Here is a 15,909-nt window from a genome sequence, read left to right as displayed (position 1 = left end):
TTCTTTAATTAGCCTCTAAGGGTTCTTTGTGTAATATTGATTACTTCCTTTAAGTACTTCCTTTTATATTTGGCTCGCATCTTTAATATTGCATCTCTATATGAACTGTCAGAGGATATCCATCAACCAAGCTTTAGCCTTAGTGCTCTTATGAACAATGATCCTTTCCTATAGACGTTAACATTTCCCTGCATACGATAAATATTCCTTTACAAGGATCCCACATGTTTGATAGCCTTGGAGGATGGCAAGGATTCTTGTATAAGGATCTAACATGTTTAATAGCCATATAGGGCTACAAGGATTCTTATATAGGATCTAACATGTATGGTAGCCTTAAGGGAGACAAGGATATCTATATAAGGATCTAACATGTTTGATAACCTCAAAGGACATCAAGGATTCCTATATAAAGATCCAGTATATATGGTCGTCATGTCGGGTGATTTTGATAAATCCTTCTCACTTCTTAGTTCCCTACAAATAAATCAACAATAATCCAACTTCATAAAATAAAGTGAGGGCCTCATTGAAAACCCTTGTGCCGATTTTACAACATAGGAAAAAGAGTGTTCCCCATAAACAAAAGAATGTCACCAAATTATCCTTACAAATGACAGAGAATGTAACTCGCCCGAATAAGATAAAATAGTAAATGAAACTACTCTAAACTAAATGAAACGAGGCTTAACACCCTAACAACCATTACTTGACCTGCCATCCTTTGATTTGTCCTTCGTGTCTACTTAGTAAGGAGTGGCCATGCCCTTATCCATGAGAGCTTCGTTTAATGGCTTTTCCACCACCTTAATGTCAACTATGTTTACACCCTCACTCTTATGACTTTCTTCAGCTCCAGGCTCTCTCTATATAGCATTTCCTAGCGATCTCCTAGTCTCCTTGGAAAACCTCAAACCTCCCAACTTGGATATGGTACTTCATACACAGATACAAGGTAGATATGGTGGTTCTCAGATGGTTAAAGGTGACCCGCCCTGTAATCATGTTATACAAAGAAGGCACATCAATAACTAGATATCTTACCTTAATCTACCATGAGTTTTCCTCTGTTCCAGAGGTAGTATTCAATGTTATATATCCCTTCACCTGAACTTGTTCGACTGAAAATTCCACCAACAATCCTTAGAAGGGCTTGATATCATCTAAGTCCAGTAGAAACATCTCAAATGCATCCCTATGTAGGATGTATGCAAGATTATTTGATTAACTAAGACCCTCTTTATCTCTCAATCATCAAAGCTTTTAGTGATGATCATGTGATCATCTTTATATGGGTGAATGCTTGTAACATCTTTCTCCAAAAAATGTGATCTCAGCTTTTGGGGCTTCTAGTGTGCTTATATTAAAGTTAGCGGACGTATCTTCAATGGAAAGGATTTGGAGAGCATACTTTTTAGAGGCGGAATTAGCCTCTTTACCATCGAAGAATCCTCTTGTAAGGGTATCAAGAGTATGAACAACAAATATGTCATTGCCTCCCTTGCTTCGTTCCTTTCTATTAATGGATCCAGGAATCTTGAAGGCACCCCGCCCTCAGAATTGATCTGCATGGACCTCGAGCAAAACCGCCCTTGAAATACTTTATAAGTTCCCCTCTTGGATCATGTGCTATATCTTCTTCTTGAGCTGATAGCAGTCCTAAGTATGGTTTCCATTGACTTTGTGGAACTTGCATCATCTATTAGGCTCAAACCCCATGACACACGCCTTAAGAGTTACCGGTTGAGGGATGTTATGAATGTAGAGGAATTCTCTTCATATCTACTCATGGTGAGTGTCCTGATGAGTAAAGCTCTCAATGGGTTTTTGGTAAGTGTCAAAATTACGTAAAATACATAGGCACTTATTGTCTTATTTTACGAGAAATCAATACAAAAACCATTGATTTATCAATGAAAAGTGATAAAACACTTGTTGGACTTTCTACTTATATATTCATCAAAAACATGTAAAAAAGATCGAAAAACCACCAAGCACACACAAAGGCCTTGCCAAGACCAACTATCTACAAGTAAGGTTTGTTAGGCCATGTACATGGGCACGCTAGGCGAGCACATGCGGGAAAATACTCCTTGGCTAAGTAACTTCATTATGAAGGAAAGGTCTGTGTGTTAAGCAAAGATGGGCAGTCCGCCTAATGAGATAGGGTAGCTAGGGATAGTTACAGGGTGAGTTGACATTTCTTAACCTAGAAGAAAGTAGGTGTGTTATGTAAGGATGGGCGGTGCGCCTAGTGAGCCTATCTTTCTATATTCTATAATTAGCATGTTCATCTTCAGTTCTTAGGGAGTTTAAGTGGATTCAAGGGAGTAGGTTTACCTTGGTCTCAAGAGGAAAATAGAAGATGGGGAATAAAGGCGAAATCATGGTTCACAGTGACACTTACAGATGGATCTCCGAATTCATCTTCTTGATATTACCTGTATAACTATGATGAGTAAGCATGGATAGAAATATATTTGTTAGGGGTAGATGTAGTCATATTATATTCATGTTTCATTCGGTCATGGCGTTTAATGTAATTCTACTTATGCTTTAATATTGATGGTTCTTCATCTATTGGATGCTAATGCCTAACATACGTATGGCTTTAGTATTTTGGATTCTATATCTAAAATTTGTTTTTATGGTATGGGTTGACATATGAAAAGTGTCGGATGTTACTAGATCCAAGTCTCCATCTATTGAATTCTAATGCATAAACATAAGTTTAGTTTTAATATCGGTAAAATATTGATAATTGGTAATCCATGTTCGTATAGTACTATTGGAACTTAATGTTGTTGTATTTAATAGTGTGGGACATCAATTGTTTGACAATACAACTGATCTCACATTGTTGAGTCATAAATGAGATACAATTAGAGCAATAAATGGTAATATTAATAGGTAAGTAGAGGAGCATATTACTGACCAATGATTATACATGAAAATAATGATGACGAAATCTACCCCTAGCAAGTTTTCTCAATGTTAACACCGAAATTTCCATTTATTTTTAGTAACTTTCTTTTCTGCAACATAATAACTTTATACTCTTACTAAGAATCATAAAAATTGTCGAATATGTCTTCAAGCACAACCTCTCCATGTGGAAACAATAATATTGCACTCGTTTGCCACAAAACTACGCAACAATTTTCCACTTTGCTTGAACGTTGTCTTGTCTCTAACCGGCGTGTGTACTTATTCTTCTATGATTGTAGTGAGATGTCAGCATTAGAGGTGTGTTCTTTCGTATATCTGGCCTTCTTTTCAGCATTGAATTTTTTGCCATTGATGTAACATTCTTCCCTTGTCACTACTTCAGTCAGAGACACCACTAGCCTTGGGGCGAGGGATTCATTGAAGTGTCATTCCCTAAGCCCATTTGGAAATGTGCATACAAACATTTACTAATTTGGGTGTGTCACATATCGAAAAATACGATTTCTCGCGATGGTCGTGGAAAAATGTTTCGAACAGAGTCGCCACCAAATTTTACTTATTCCAATGAGGGAATACGAAAAATATTGATAAAATATTGAAAAATAGAATAATGTCCATCGCATCCATATTCGGGTTCGGGAGTCGATTACGTAAGAGGGAGGTATTAGCACCCCTCACGTCCGTTGTACTCAACGGGAACCTTTCAGTCTAATTTGCGATTTGAATGTTAGGTTATGTTAATTGTTTTCTTCAAAGGATAAAAAATCTAAAAGAGAAATAAAAAGAAGCCTCAGAAGGGGAAAATATAGGTTTTTTATTAGTTTGTTTGGCAAGATCTCGCAATCTCGTGCCTACATATCCTTATGGTGCAATAAGAAAATCAGAGAATTCATAGTTCGGGGAACTATGGTTTATTGGTGTCTTTTAATGAAAACTATTTAGATCGCGTTTTAAGGGCTAAACATTGGCTTATCCACTCTCAGCGGAGGCTTAAGCACTAGTTTGTTATGTGCGTTAGAAAGGATTTAGTCGTGTTCTTTTAAGAATTTTTTTTGATCACACGGGGGTGACAAGTTGGATTAATATGTTGAAAGTTTTATTTGAATGATGGTTACTAGGATAATCGAGTAAGGCAACTCGTATCCAAATAATCAAGGAGAGGAATCGAAGGCTCTAGACCATCTCCTTTTTCATCCTTAATTGCAAAAGTATTTGATAATATCAAGGTAGTTTAAATGGATGACGGATACTCAAATGATCGAGTAAGACAACTCGCATCCAAGTATTCAGGAAAGGGAATAAAAGGCTCTAGATCGCTTTCTTTTTCATCTAAATTATTATGAAAATAGGTTCGTGTATGGTTGATATTTTTTAGATAAACGATGAATACTCGAATGACTGAGTAAAGCAACTAATATCCAAGTATTAGAGGAGAGGAATCTAAGGCTCTAGACTATCTCCCTTTTCGTTTAGTTTAATATAAAAATTAATTGATTTAATCGGTTTAGGAGTTTTTTTAAGAAATATGACAATTGTTTGACTAATCGAGTAAGGGAACTTGTACTCAAACAATCGAGGAGAAAAGTCGAAGGCTCGAAACCATCCCCTTTTTAATTTCTAAATTATGTTCAGGTATAATTAGAATGCATTAGTTTTGATTTAATAAAATACTCAACGTTGAATCGAGGTTTTGAATTTGCGTTTACAGATGAATTAAAGGTAGATTGGGTGAATTAACCGTCTAATTAGTTAATTGAAAATGAATAGGCTCCATTTTAAGAAAGCTCAAGAGTAAGCTAAGTGAGGTTGATGGCGATGCTAAAAGCAATCGACTTACAACGGTATTAAAAATTGACTTGACATTGAATCGAGAAATATTTGACTTTAAAATGGCTTAATGTGATTATAATGCTTGGAGTAATTAACAATTGAATATCATCATAAAAAAACTCAATAAATGATTTGAATGACGCAAAAATTTGTATAAATAAATCAATCAAGCCAATGTAAGATGACAATCTAAACAAATCCTATGGAATTAATTGAACAATTTAACAACATAATGATAATAAAAAAATGAACATATTATGAAAATAAGACATTAATTAATTAAACAAAATATTAATTGGTTAAATAATCTATAATTTTCTAATTAACTTAAATAAAAAAAAATTATAAATATAAAAAAAAACAAAGGAAAACAAATAGTAAAAAAACAATGGGCCTCCTAGTCCAAAAATGGCCCAAAAGGCGCTCTTGGGCAGCAAAAGAGGGGTGCAAAGAGTTAAAATGAACTCCTGGCCCAACCAGAGGCCCACACCCGAAAGAGAGTCCAATGCTCTCTCAGTCAACGTCATTGACTCAAACAAAACAAAATCTTAACCGTCAAATCTATGGATCTGACCTGGTCAAACGATCTGAAGGGGGAAAACAAAAGGATGCACCGTCATATAGTGGGGGATCCACATAGGATCCCCTAGTTGACTCCATAGTCAACCATGCGTGGCCAGGTCAGGGAAGGCCACTTTTCCTGCATGCATGGAGAGAGACCAAGGTATTTAAACTTGGCTCAAGGAGAATAAGTTCATTTGCTGAACTTGTTTCTCTCTCTTCATTTCAGAGCATCATATGCTCTTCAAGTCTCCTCATCCTCTTTTATCAAACCTCACTAGAGAATACAATGGTTGTCGGCCACAAGCGGCGATGCCACCTTCTTCTCCGGCAGACCACCACCTCAAAACCCAAAACTCCAAACACTAACCCCTTATCTTTTTTCACGACGAGTTCGAATATGAACTCAAACCAACCAAAAACTCTTCAAATGACCGGATCGACTCTTAACAGAGTTCAACACAAGAAAACACGAAAAACCCCACCCTCACAGCAAAACCTAACCTCGAATTCTCTCATAAACACCAACTGGAATCAGATTCACAAATAAAGATCAACACATAAGAAACCCTAATTTTCAAATTAGGGTCCAATCAAAACGGATTTAAGGAATTCACATGGGGATTTCAATCAAAGCATCATGGCAAAGAAAATGATGACAAGAAGATGAGGAAAGAGACCAACTTAAAAAATTGGAGCTAGTCCGATGAATTTTTCGGTGACAGACAGATAAGTTCTCCTCTACCTCTGTTATGCTTTTTTTTAGTGTCCTCTTCTTCTTCTTCTCTTATCTGCGTGTGAAGTTTTGCTTAATTATTTCAGACTTTTAATGAGAAACTCTGAATAATTTTAGGATATTCAAGCTCTGAGTGAGGTTTTGGAATTGAATTTGACAGCGTTCAGTAGGGCATTCCCCCTTTTTTGTATGAATGGAATAGTCGTTATTTATAGGAGAATGGATTAGGGATTAGGAAACAAAGTACATGTGAGATTTTTGTTTGTATTTACTTGCTCGTGTGGGAATTTTGGGAAATGATGAGCTGGAACTTTTTTGAATCAAACTGTTAGAGAGGTTTTACGTGAATCCCTGATTTCATGTGATTGCTCTATGGATGGAAAAATCGTGACGAGTTTGTTGCTTCAAAAATGCTTTCTCTGTGTGTTTCTACTGACTTTTTGTGTGATCCCTCTTAAATATTTTCATGTGGTGTGTAATACATGATGGTATTTTTCTACTACTAATTTTTACTGAATTATACCATGTACGTACACATGATATATTGCAGAGTCCCATTTTTGGATCATTTTGTATAATATGTGAGTGAATGGACCTATGTAAACCCAAATTTACCATTTGATTGTTTTCCGCTTTTCAACTTGTTTCAATATCTGCCATGATTCCTTATGCATTTGTGTGTCCATTGCTATAAATGAATCATCATTGATGTTGCATTGTTGATACCAATTTTGGGTGTTCTTTTTGTAGGCAAGAATTGAAGAGCAAGGAGTTGTGCCTATTGCTTTAATGAAGGATGCAATAGCAAGATCCGATCCATGGCTACTTGAGAAACCATAGCATAGGCCTTATATTTTGCTGATTAACTTAGTTTAGGCCTTCCATTTGTAACATTTAGGATTTTTGACTTGTAAGTAACCATGTTAAGCCCTTTAACAACCTTTGTAATTTCTGTAAGATTCAACATTGATCTTATTTAACCTTGGTGCATAAAATAATGCTCTTGTATCTTTTGAAAGCAATTATAGCTTGTTTGTTTTTTCTTAATAATAACAATAAAACTCTTGTTTCACTTAGTCTTGTTTTTCCTAATCCTCCAAGCGCCTTGTAATCCAACAATGCATTTGAAAAACTTTTGCATAAGACTTTTAATAAGCTTGATTCAAAGAGTCCTCAAATCCATACCTCCCCACCTCAAGGTACATTGCCTATAAGGTTAAGAAAAATTGGAAGATCTAAACTCTCTTTCTTAAATCAAAATAAACATGGATTAACCTCATGGCTAAGAATGTAACCCCCTCTTGACTCAAATTAAAATCAACAAAAACTTGTAATCAAAGTTATTGTAGAACATGACACAACATGAGTTCAATCCTATTTCAATATAATAATGCAATAGCTCATGCTTTGGAACATGTTTTATCAATGCAATGCAAATGAGAACTTCAAATAAAATTAAGGCGCGACTGAATGCAAACAAGAATAAGGACATGTTATATACACAACTTCAAGACTCAAAGTCTAACCTTTAAATGACCATGGCCAAATGACAAAAATGGTCATCCTAGATGACTAGCTTATTATTAGAAAGGTTCAAGACCCAATAGTCATACTTAAAGTAGGTGGTATACAATGCAGTACATCATGGAAGTCTAAAAAGAAAATAAAAGGCAGGACAAAAATGGGGTATGACAGGATGGATTAACTTGATCGCCGCCTTGTTAAAGCGGGCGAGGTACCCTCTTAGAGATTCATAGAGGCTTTGATAGATATTAAAGAGACTGGTGGTTTCCATCTTTATCTATCTGTTTGCTTCAAACTGGTGAACTAATTTCTTCATTAAGTCCTAATAACTTATGAAGGAGAATCAAGGCAGGCCCATATACCACCTTAGGGTTGTGTCTCTGAAGGTGCTAGAGAGGAGCTTGCATTTCAAGAGTCAGAGGCTCCATTGATGGCCATATGCGTGTTGATGGAGGCAACATGTTCATATGGGTCGCTGCACCCATCAAACTTAGCTAATGATGTCAGTTTAAAGTTCTTCTAGACGGACGCCTCTCATATCTCTTTTGAGATATGTTAGGGATCTATTATTTCCACCTCTTTTGTAGGGTCTACCTCCTATTAGGGGTGTTGTATATGGAGGACATTATCCTTCAAACCTTGGTTTTAGCGATATATATCGTCCATAGCAACATGCATCTCTGTTATGACATTATCCTCGCCTTCAGGCTATTCATTGGCTGAAGTTGTTGTCCTTTTTCTCACCGTGATGGTTAGAGAGGTTGAACTTGAGGACATTAAAACATAGGAATGTGTTATTGTGGCCCATGTCAGTTTTACCAGATCCCACTGTGGAAGCCAATTGTACTTGCTAAAAATACAATACATGACAACCCCTAGAGATTAAGGGTTGTCAGAGGCTTTAAGGTATGTTGTGGAGTTTATAGCTTGCTCACGTAAGGGGTGAGAAGCTCTGCGTATGTAGTTTCTATGTAAATGTTAGATTTTCTTCTCAACCTCAGGGTTGAGATATTTATAGCTATGTTGGGCTTGGATCCTAGGCCCATTGAAAATAGCAACCAACATCTAAAAAGTGTGAAGTTGGATAATTACTCCTATATTATTCATGAGAGTGTGATTAACTTCCCTACAACTCTTTCCACATCATAGCGGATAATGGACACGTAATTTCCCTATATTTCCCATGTTAGGAAGGTTATTGTGAAGATAAGATACATATTTAATAAAGGGAAGACACATTCAATTAACAGACAACCAACTCGTAAATGGGTGATCATGAGGGCTTTATGGTGAGATGATGCTTCACTAGCCTCCCTCGCCGCCTCTCAAAGCTCCCTTGCAAACATACCGCTATAGGTAACTAATACACCACAACAATCAAAACAATTAGACCTCAAATTTTTTTAGCGGTCCTAATAATACATGAAACATCTAAATTGTTCTCAATAAACTTTTATTCATATAGTATAATATCACATTGGCTATCATTCGTAAGTATTATGTATGAGCTACATAAGTATATTCTTCTTATCTTTCTTGACCTGTTATCCATATATTATAACTAACCCTTTAGACATAGAAATGACTTCATTTGATTGAGATTTCAATCCACTTTCAAGCTAATGCTTAATAACTCCTTATTCTTATAAAAAAAACATCAAAGCATTAACAAATTTGTTTGAGATTTCGAAAAAAGAAAAGATAGATGTGCACATAATGACTACTTAGAGACCCCTAATTACATATTACATAAATGTAATATTTATCACACATACACACCAAATAGGATTTTTTTATAAAAATAACCCAATTTTTCAAGGAAGTTCCCAAAATACCCCTGGTTTCAAAAAAAATCCCAAACTACCCCACTTTTAGGAGGAGGCGCCAATTCAATTGGCGCCTCCGCTTAAAAATTGAATGGAGGCGCCAATTGGATTGGCTAGGGCACATGCCCTAGACAATCCAATTGGCGCCCATGTGTATTACTTGAGAGGAGGCGCCAATTGGATTGACACCTCAGTGTAAAATGCAATTTTTTTGGCTAAATGGTCTACGTCATACATAATTTTGAAATAATACCAATTGATATTAATAAAATTTTCCATTTACACAAAAAAGCCTAATGGTGATGACCGGGATCACCTAACCAACCTCCGGTCCCATATCCCCTAGCTACCCTAATCTGTGACCCTAACCCACGTTGATGATTCACTACTGGTGTTTGAGCATTTGAGGGGCCAGGAGTGTCACTACCAATTACAGAAGATGGCCTGTTGAGGTAGTCAGACAAGTCGGCATAGTCTTCAGTATGCATTGAGGGTGTACCGTCGTAGCTGAGTTTATGACCCATGCCAGAGTAGTTGGGTTGTGGTTGACTCATTGATGGGCGACCAGGACGGTTGAAGGGAGACATGAGTGTGAATAATGCATCGAGGAAAGGTTGTTGGGGTGTTGGGTATAGATAGGGTTGTTGGAGGTTTTGGTTTTGTGAGGTTTGGGCTTCTTGGCTATGGTAGGAGAAGGGGCAATTGGTGTTGAATGATCATTGGGTATTCTGGCTAAGGCGACTTTGGTAGGGTGATGTGGTGGGTGCGAAGCGATGTTAGGTCTCAAGTTGATGGTCAATTTATTGGTGGTGGTATGGGGTATGCTCTTGGTATTGGGGTTGGGTGTATGGCATGTTTATGTTTGTGTGTTGGTTGAACATAACGTTTGACGGACAGGGGGTTGTGTGTATCCGGTCTGACAATGTTGTTGAGGGTTTGATGTTGAGGTGTCAGGTGTGTAAGTTTGTTGGCGTGGGTCGTACAGGTACATATCCTCGGCGATGAACTGAAAACCAACCGATATGTACCAAGCCATATAAGTACGACTTGGTTTTTCTTCATTTGGCATGACTGCGTCAGTTAAGACATGGTCATGGCGGTGCTTCCATTTGCGACACTCCGATCTAGCGAAGCTTTGCCATGGATTGAAGTTCCATTGGTCGTTAACTTTGCGCATATGCCATTCTCCTAGGCTTGCTGGGGGATCTGGGATGTTTTGGGGCATACCGAACTGCAACTTCACACGATCACTGTTGTGCATCTCCACAGTTGTGGATCGTATTATCCGTGTGCATTCAGTCCATACGGCCGCGTCTTCAGCGTTGACCTCATGGTCATGATCCAAATTAAGGTATGGACATCAAATGAACTGAAATTTGAAAGAAAATAGGATTATAATCTAGGTAGAAGAAGTTAACAAATTATAACAAAATAATGAGGTTATTATACTTACGTCTGTCGGTCGAAGGTGATCCAACAGATTGCGATACTGAGTAATACAGTGTCTAGGACATCTGCTATAACTCATACCATGTGCAGACCATCTACACCAAAAAGGTAAAAATATTAGTTAGAGATGGTAATCTTTAAAGAAGTAAGTAAATATATAGCAATTTAAACAACTTACTTTTATGCATACGGGAAAGTGAAAGGGTTGTTGTTGACGGGTGCTAGGGACGGTAGTCTTGACCAACCCCATGCTTGGAGCAAAACAGCACATCCAGAAAATATAGATGTGTCTTTGTGTCAGTTTTTGCACAAGGAGCTATAGAGATAAGCTAGACAAGTAGATCCCCAACTGTAACTTCCTATTCTATCTACATGTCTAAGTAAAGGTAAATACATAATATGCATGCTAGAACCACTACCTTCGGGAAATAAAAAAGAACCAATTAAAAGCATAATGTAACACCTAGTTTTTATTATTCGAGCATCTTCGTTAGAATGCTCATCTAAGTACTAACATTGAACAAGATCACCGTAAACTAAGCGCTGCATTGATATGTCAAGACATTCTGCCATTGGTTAATAAAGACCCATCAGTGAAGGTGAGTATAATTATATCCCATATCAGAACAATATATAATTATACTCCATCTTACAAGAAAGCCTGGATTGCAAGGACAAAGGCTGTTGAACAGGTATTCGGCAATTGGGAGGATTCATACAAAGAATTGCCACGATTTTTATGGGCACTAAAAACATATGTCCCAGGAACTGTGGCAATTATGGAGACATTGCCAGCAATGATGCCAGACGGAACCTGTGTTACAGGTAATAGAATCTTTCACCGTCTCTTTTGGGCGTTTGACCCATGCATCAAAGGTTTCGCATTCTGCAAACCTATTATTCAAATTGATGGCACTTGGTTATACGACAAATACGATGGTACTTTGCTTATGGCGGTTGCACAAGACGGCAACAACAATGTCTTTCCCATTGCCTTTGCTCTAGTTGAAGGTGAAACGACTGGTGGATGGGGTTTGTAACACCCCTTTTTCTACCCCCAAAATACTTAACATATAGTCAGAGTAAATAAGCACGCATATAAACAAAAGGGCGTCACATCGACGTTTTCAAAAACTAAAAGCTTTCAAAACCAACATCATTCATCCTCAATATACAATACACCTGGTCATTTAAAATAACACATTCCAATTGTCATGAATATTCAAGCATATGCATTCGCAGCGGAAAATAATGAATACTCATGTATTTCATAATATGATCCATGTCCCATACCATGATCATCTCTCAATAATCACCTCAAGATAAAATAAAACAAGTAATAACATAATGCATATCCAAATAAGATATGAGTTCAATACTACTAATCTACCCAGTGTTACATGACCAGAGCATTGACTCACTACCTAGTCTCCAAACTAGAATACGGAAGCTCTCCGGCTAAATCTCGAATGAGCTACCTTCCACTTACTTCAGCGATACTACTCCTGCGTATCTGCACGATACCCATGTAAAGGTAACATTCAAACAGAAAGGGTGAGAATTCAAATCATCATGAAGAAGTATAATCAAGCACAATGATTAAATCAACAATTAAAGGAATTCATCACACTTCATATAACCATGTAAATAATATTAACCAACATTTATTTCACATGTTTCAAGCATACATACAAACTCAAGGAGTATAATACTCAAATCCAATATTATATTCCCAAAAATACACATAACTACAATTATCACATAATCACATACTTTTCCAAGTTATGTATCCAAACATCACCAAATTCAATTACCATATCTCATACACACATCACAATCACATCAAGTTATGTACTCAAACATCACCAAATTCAATTACCATGTCTCATACACACATCACAATCACAACAATGCATACACTCAATTATCACATGACTCTAATGTGACTCAATGCAAGACATGTGACTCTATGCATGCGGTACCTCAATGTGAACCCAACGTTTCACCGCTTTCCGATTCAATATCTAGAATCCAAGCCACCACGTCTATTTCCAATTAAGGATCAATGTCTGCTACGCCTATTTCCAATTAATGATCAACGTCTATATGGACCCAACGTTCCACCGCTTTCCGATTCAACATCTAGAATCCAAGCCACCACGTCTATTTCCAATTAAGGATCAATGTCTGCTACGCCTATTTCCAATTAAGGATCAACGTCTATATGGACCCAACGTTCCACCGCTTTCCGATTCAACATCTAGAATCCAAGCCACCACGTCTATTTCCAATTAAGGATCAACGTCTGCTACGCCTATTTCCAATTAAGGATCAACGTCTATATGGACCCAACGTTCCACCGCTTTCCGATTCAACATCTAGAATCCAAGCCACCACGTCTATTTCCAATTAAGGATCAACGTCTGCTACGCCTATTTCCAATTAAGGATCAACGTCTATCTACCACGCCTATTTCCAATTAAGGATCAACGTGTGCTACCATGTGAACCCACAGTTTCACCGCTTCCACTATGAAGCCGACCATGCATGCCATGAATGAATGTACAAATACCAATACATATGCAATTAAGATCATATCTACCATCTTAACATTCCACATATCGCCATAATTCAACTCTATGAATTATCTACCAATGGTACATATACACATTCATAACAATATATCATTCACAATCCACCAATGGTACATATACATATTCATAACAATATATCATTCACAATCCACCAATGGTACACAAACACATTCATAACAATATATCATTCACAATCCACCAATGGTACATATACACATTCATAACAATATATCATTCACAATCCACCAATGGTACATATACACATTCATAACAATATATCATTCACAATCCACCAATGGTACATATACACATTCATAACAATATATCATTCACAATCCACCAATGGTACATATACACATTCATAACAATATATCATTCACAAATATAGGCTAATTATCAAATATGTACACATAGATTTCATCCCAAAACGAATACAACATTTAAATCTCAATTTTCCACTTTTCAAACAGTGGTAACCGGTTAACGCTCGGTGAGTAACCGGTTACTGTAAAACAGAATTAACATATTTTTAAGCAAGTAACCGGTTAACGCTCGGTGGGTAACCCGTTACTCAGTTTAACAGAATGCAGATTTTTAAGCAAGTAACCGGTTAACGCTCGGTGGGTAACCCGTTACTCAGTTTAACAGAATGCAGATTTTTAAGCAAGTAACCGATTAACGCTCGGTGAGTAACCCGTTACTCAGTTTAACAGAACGCAGATTTTTAAGCAAGTAACCGGTTAACGCTCGGTGAGTAACCGGTTACTGTAAAACAGAATGCAAAATTTTCTGCGTTTTTCATCGTTGGAGGACTTTCGGACCTCCGATTTCGATTCCGTAAAAAGCTACACGTTCAGAAAATTATGACTCATACAATACTCTAAATATATGACATTAATTTACAGTTTTAACCCAATCAAATCACCATAAATTAAGAACACTCATAAAAACCTAACAATTCCAAAACATGCAATTTAAGGATTTCAACCTAAACATGTTCCTACCCATTGACCCGATCATACTAACCCATAATAATAAGGATTCCCCCTTACCTCTTCAATTTGATGGAAACCCTAGCTTCTCTTTTGTTCTTCCCCTCTTCTCCTTACTTTTCCTCTTCTCTTTCTCTATTTTTGTCAAATGATCAAATGAATCCTATTCTCCCTCTCCTCTTACTATTTATATTAGTATTCTATTTGGGCTTAAAGCATAATACATCTAATTTAATTAATAGGCCCAATAAGACCTAACATTTAAATGTCTCTATTTAATTCCAAATAATTAAAACACTCAATATGCATACCAAGTTAATTAATTCAATTATTTAATTATATCTCATATCAACTAAATAATTAATTAATACACCAAATCAATTAATATAATCGATTATCATACCACTTAATAACCAATTAATTAATTAACACTCCAAATAAATAAAAATAATATATAATAATAATAATATAATAATTACTAAAAATTGGGTTGTTACAGGGTTTCTTTCTTCGACATCTCAAAATGCATGTGGCTCCACAAGTCAATCTCTGTTTGATTTCTGATAGACATGCTGCCATTGAGAGTGCCTACAACAACCATGACAACAGATGGCATGATACTTCTTCTACCCATGTCTATTGCATTAGACATATTGCACAAAACTTCATGTGTGTAATAAAAGATAAGAATCTTCGCAAGAAGGTGGTGAATGTTGGGTATGTTCTAACTCAAACGTCATTTCAATATTATCGTGATGAAATTAGACTGTCTAATGAAGACGCAGGGAGATGGCTAAATAACATACCAGTAGAGCAGTGGACAAGGGCATTTGACAAAGGTTGTCGATGGGGCCACATGACAACAAACCTTGTGGAATGCATGAACAGGGTATTCAAAGGAATTAGAAATCTTCCAATAACCGCCTTGGTAAGATCGACCTATTATAGGTTGGCTTCTACGTTCGCAACCAGAGGTGAAAGATGGAGTGCGGTGTTAATGCCTGGGAAAGTATTCAGTGAGTGTTGCATGAAAGTCATGAAAGAGGAGAGCATTAAAGCTAGCACACACGCTGTAACAGTCTTTGACCGTCATAGGCAAAATTTCAGCATCTAGGAAACAATGGACCACAATGAGGGGAAACCAAATTTAGCCTATGTTGTTAGACTAAACAGAAGTTGGTGCGACTGTGGAAAATTCCAAGCCTTCCACATTCCTTGCTCCCATGTCATTGCAGCATGCGGATATACTCGTCAAGACGCTTACAACCATTTATCTGATGTGTACAAGGCCGTCACCGTCATGAACGTATATAATAAAAGCTTCTCGGTACTACCAATGGAGGAATACTGGCCTCCATATGAAGGTGATATAGTTTGGTTCAACGACGAGATGCGTAGAAAGAAAAAAGGAAGGCCAAACAGCACACGTATCAGGACAGAAATGGATT

The sequence above is a fragment of the Lathyrus oleraceus genome, chromosome 2 (assembly GCF_024323335.1).
Source record: "Lathyrus oleraceus cultivar Zhongwan6 chromosome 2, CAAS_Psat_ZW6_1.0, whole genome shotgun sequence".
In the NCBI taxonomy this organism is placed as follows: Eukaryota; Viridiplantae; Streptophyta; class Magnoliopsida; order Fabales; family Fabaceae; genus Lathyrus; species Lathyrus oleraceus.
The sequence above is the reverse complement of the archived record's forward strand: the minus strand, read 5'-3'. Positions refer to the sequence as shown.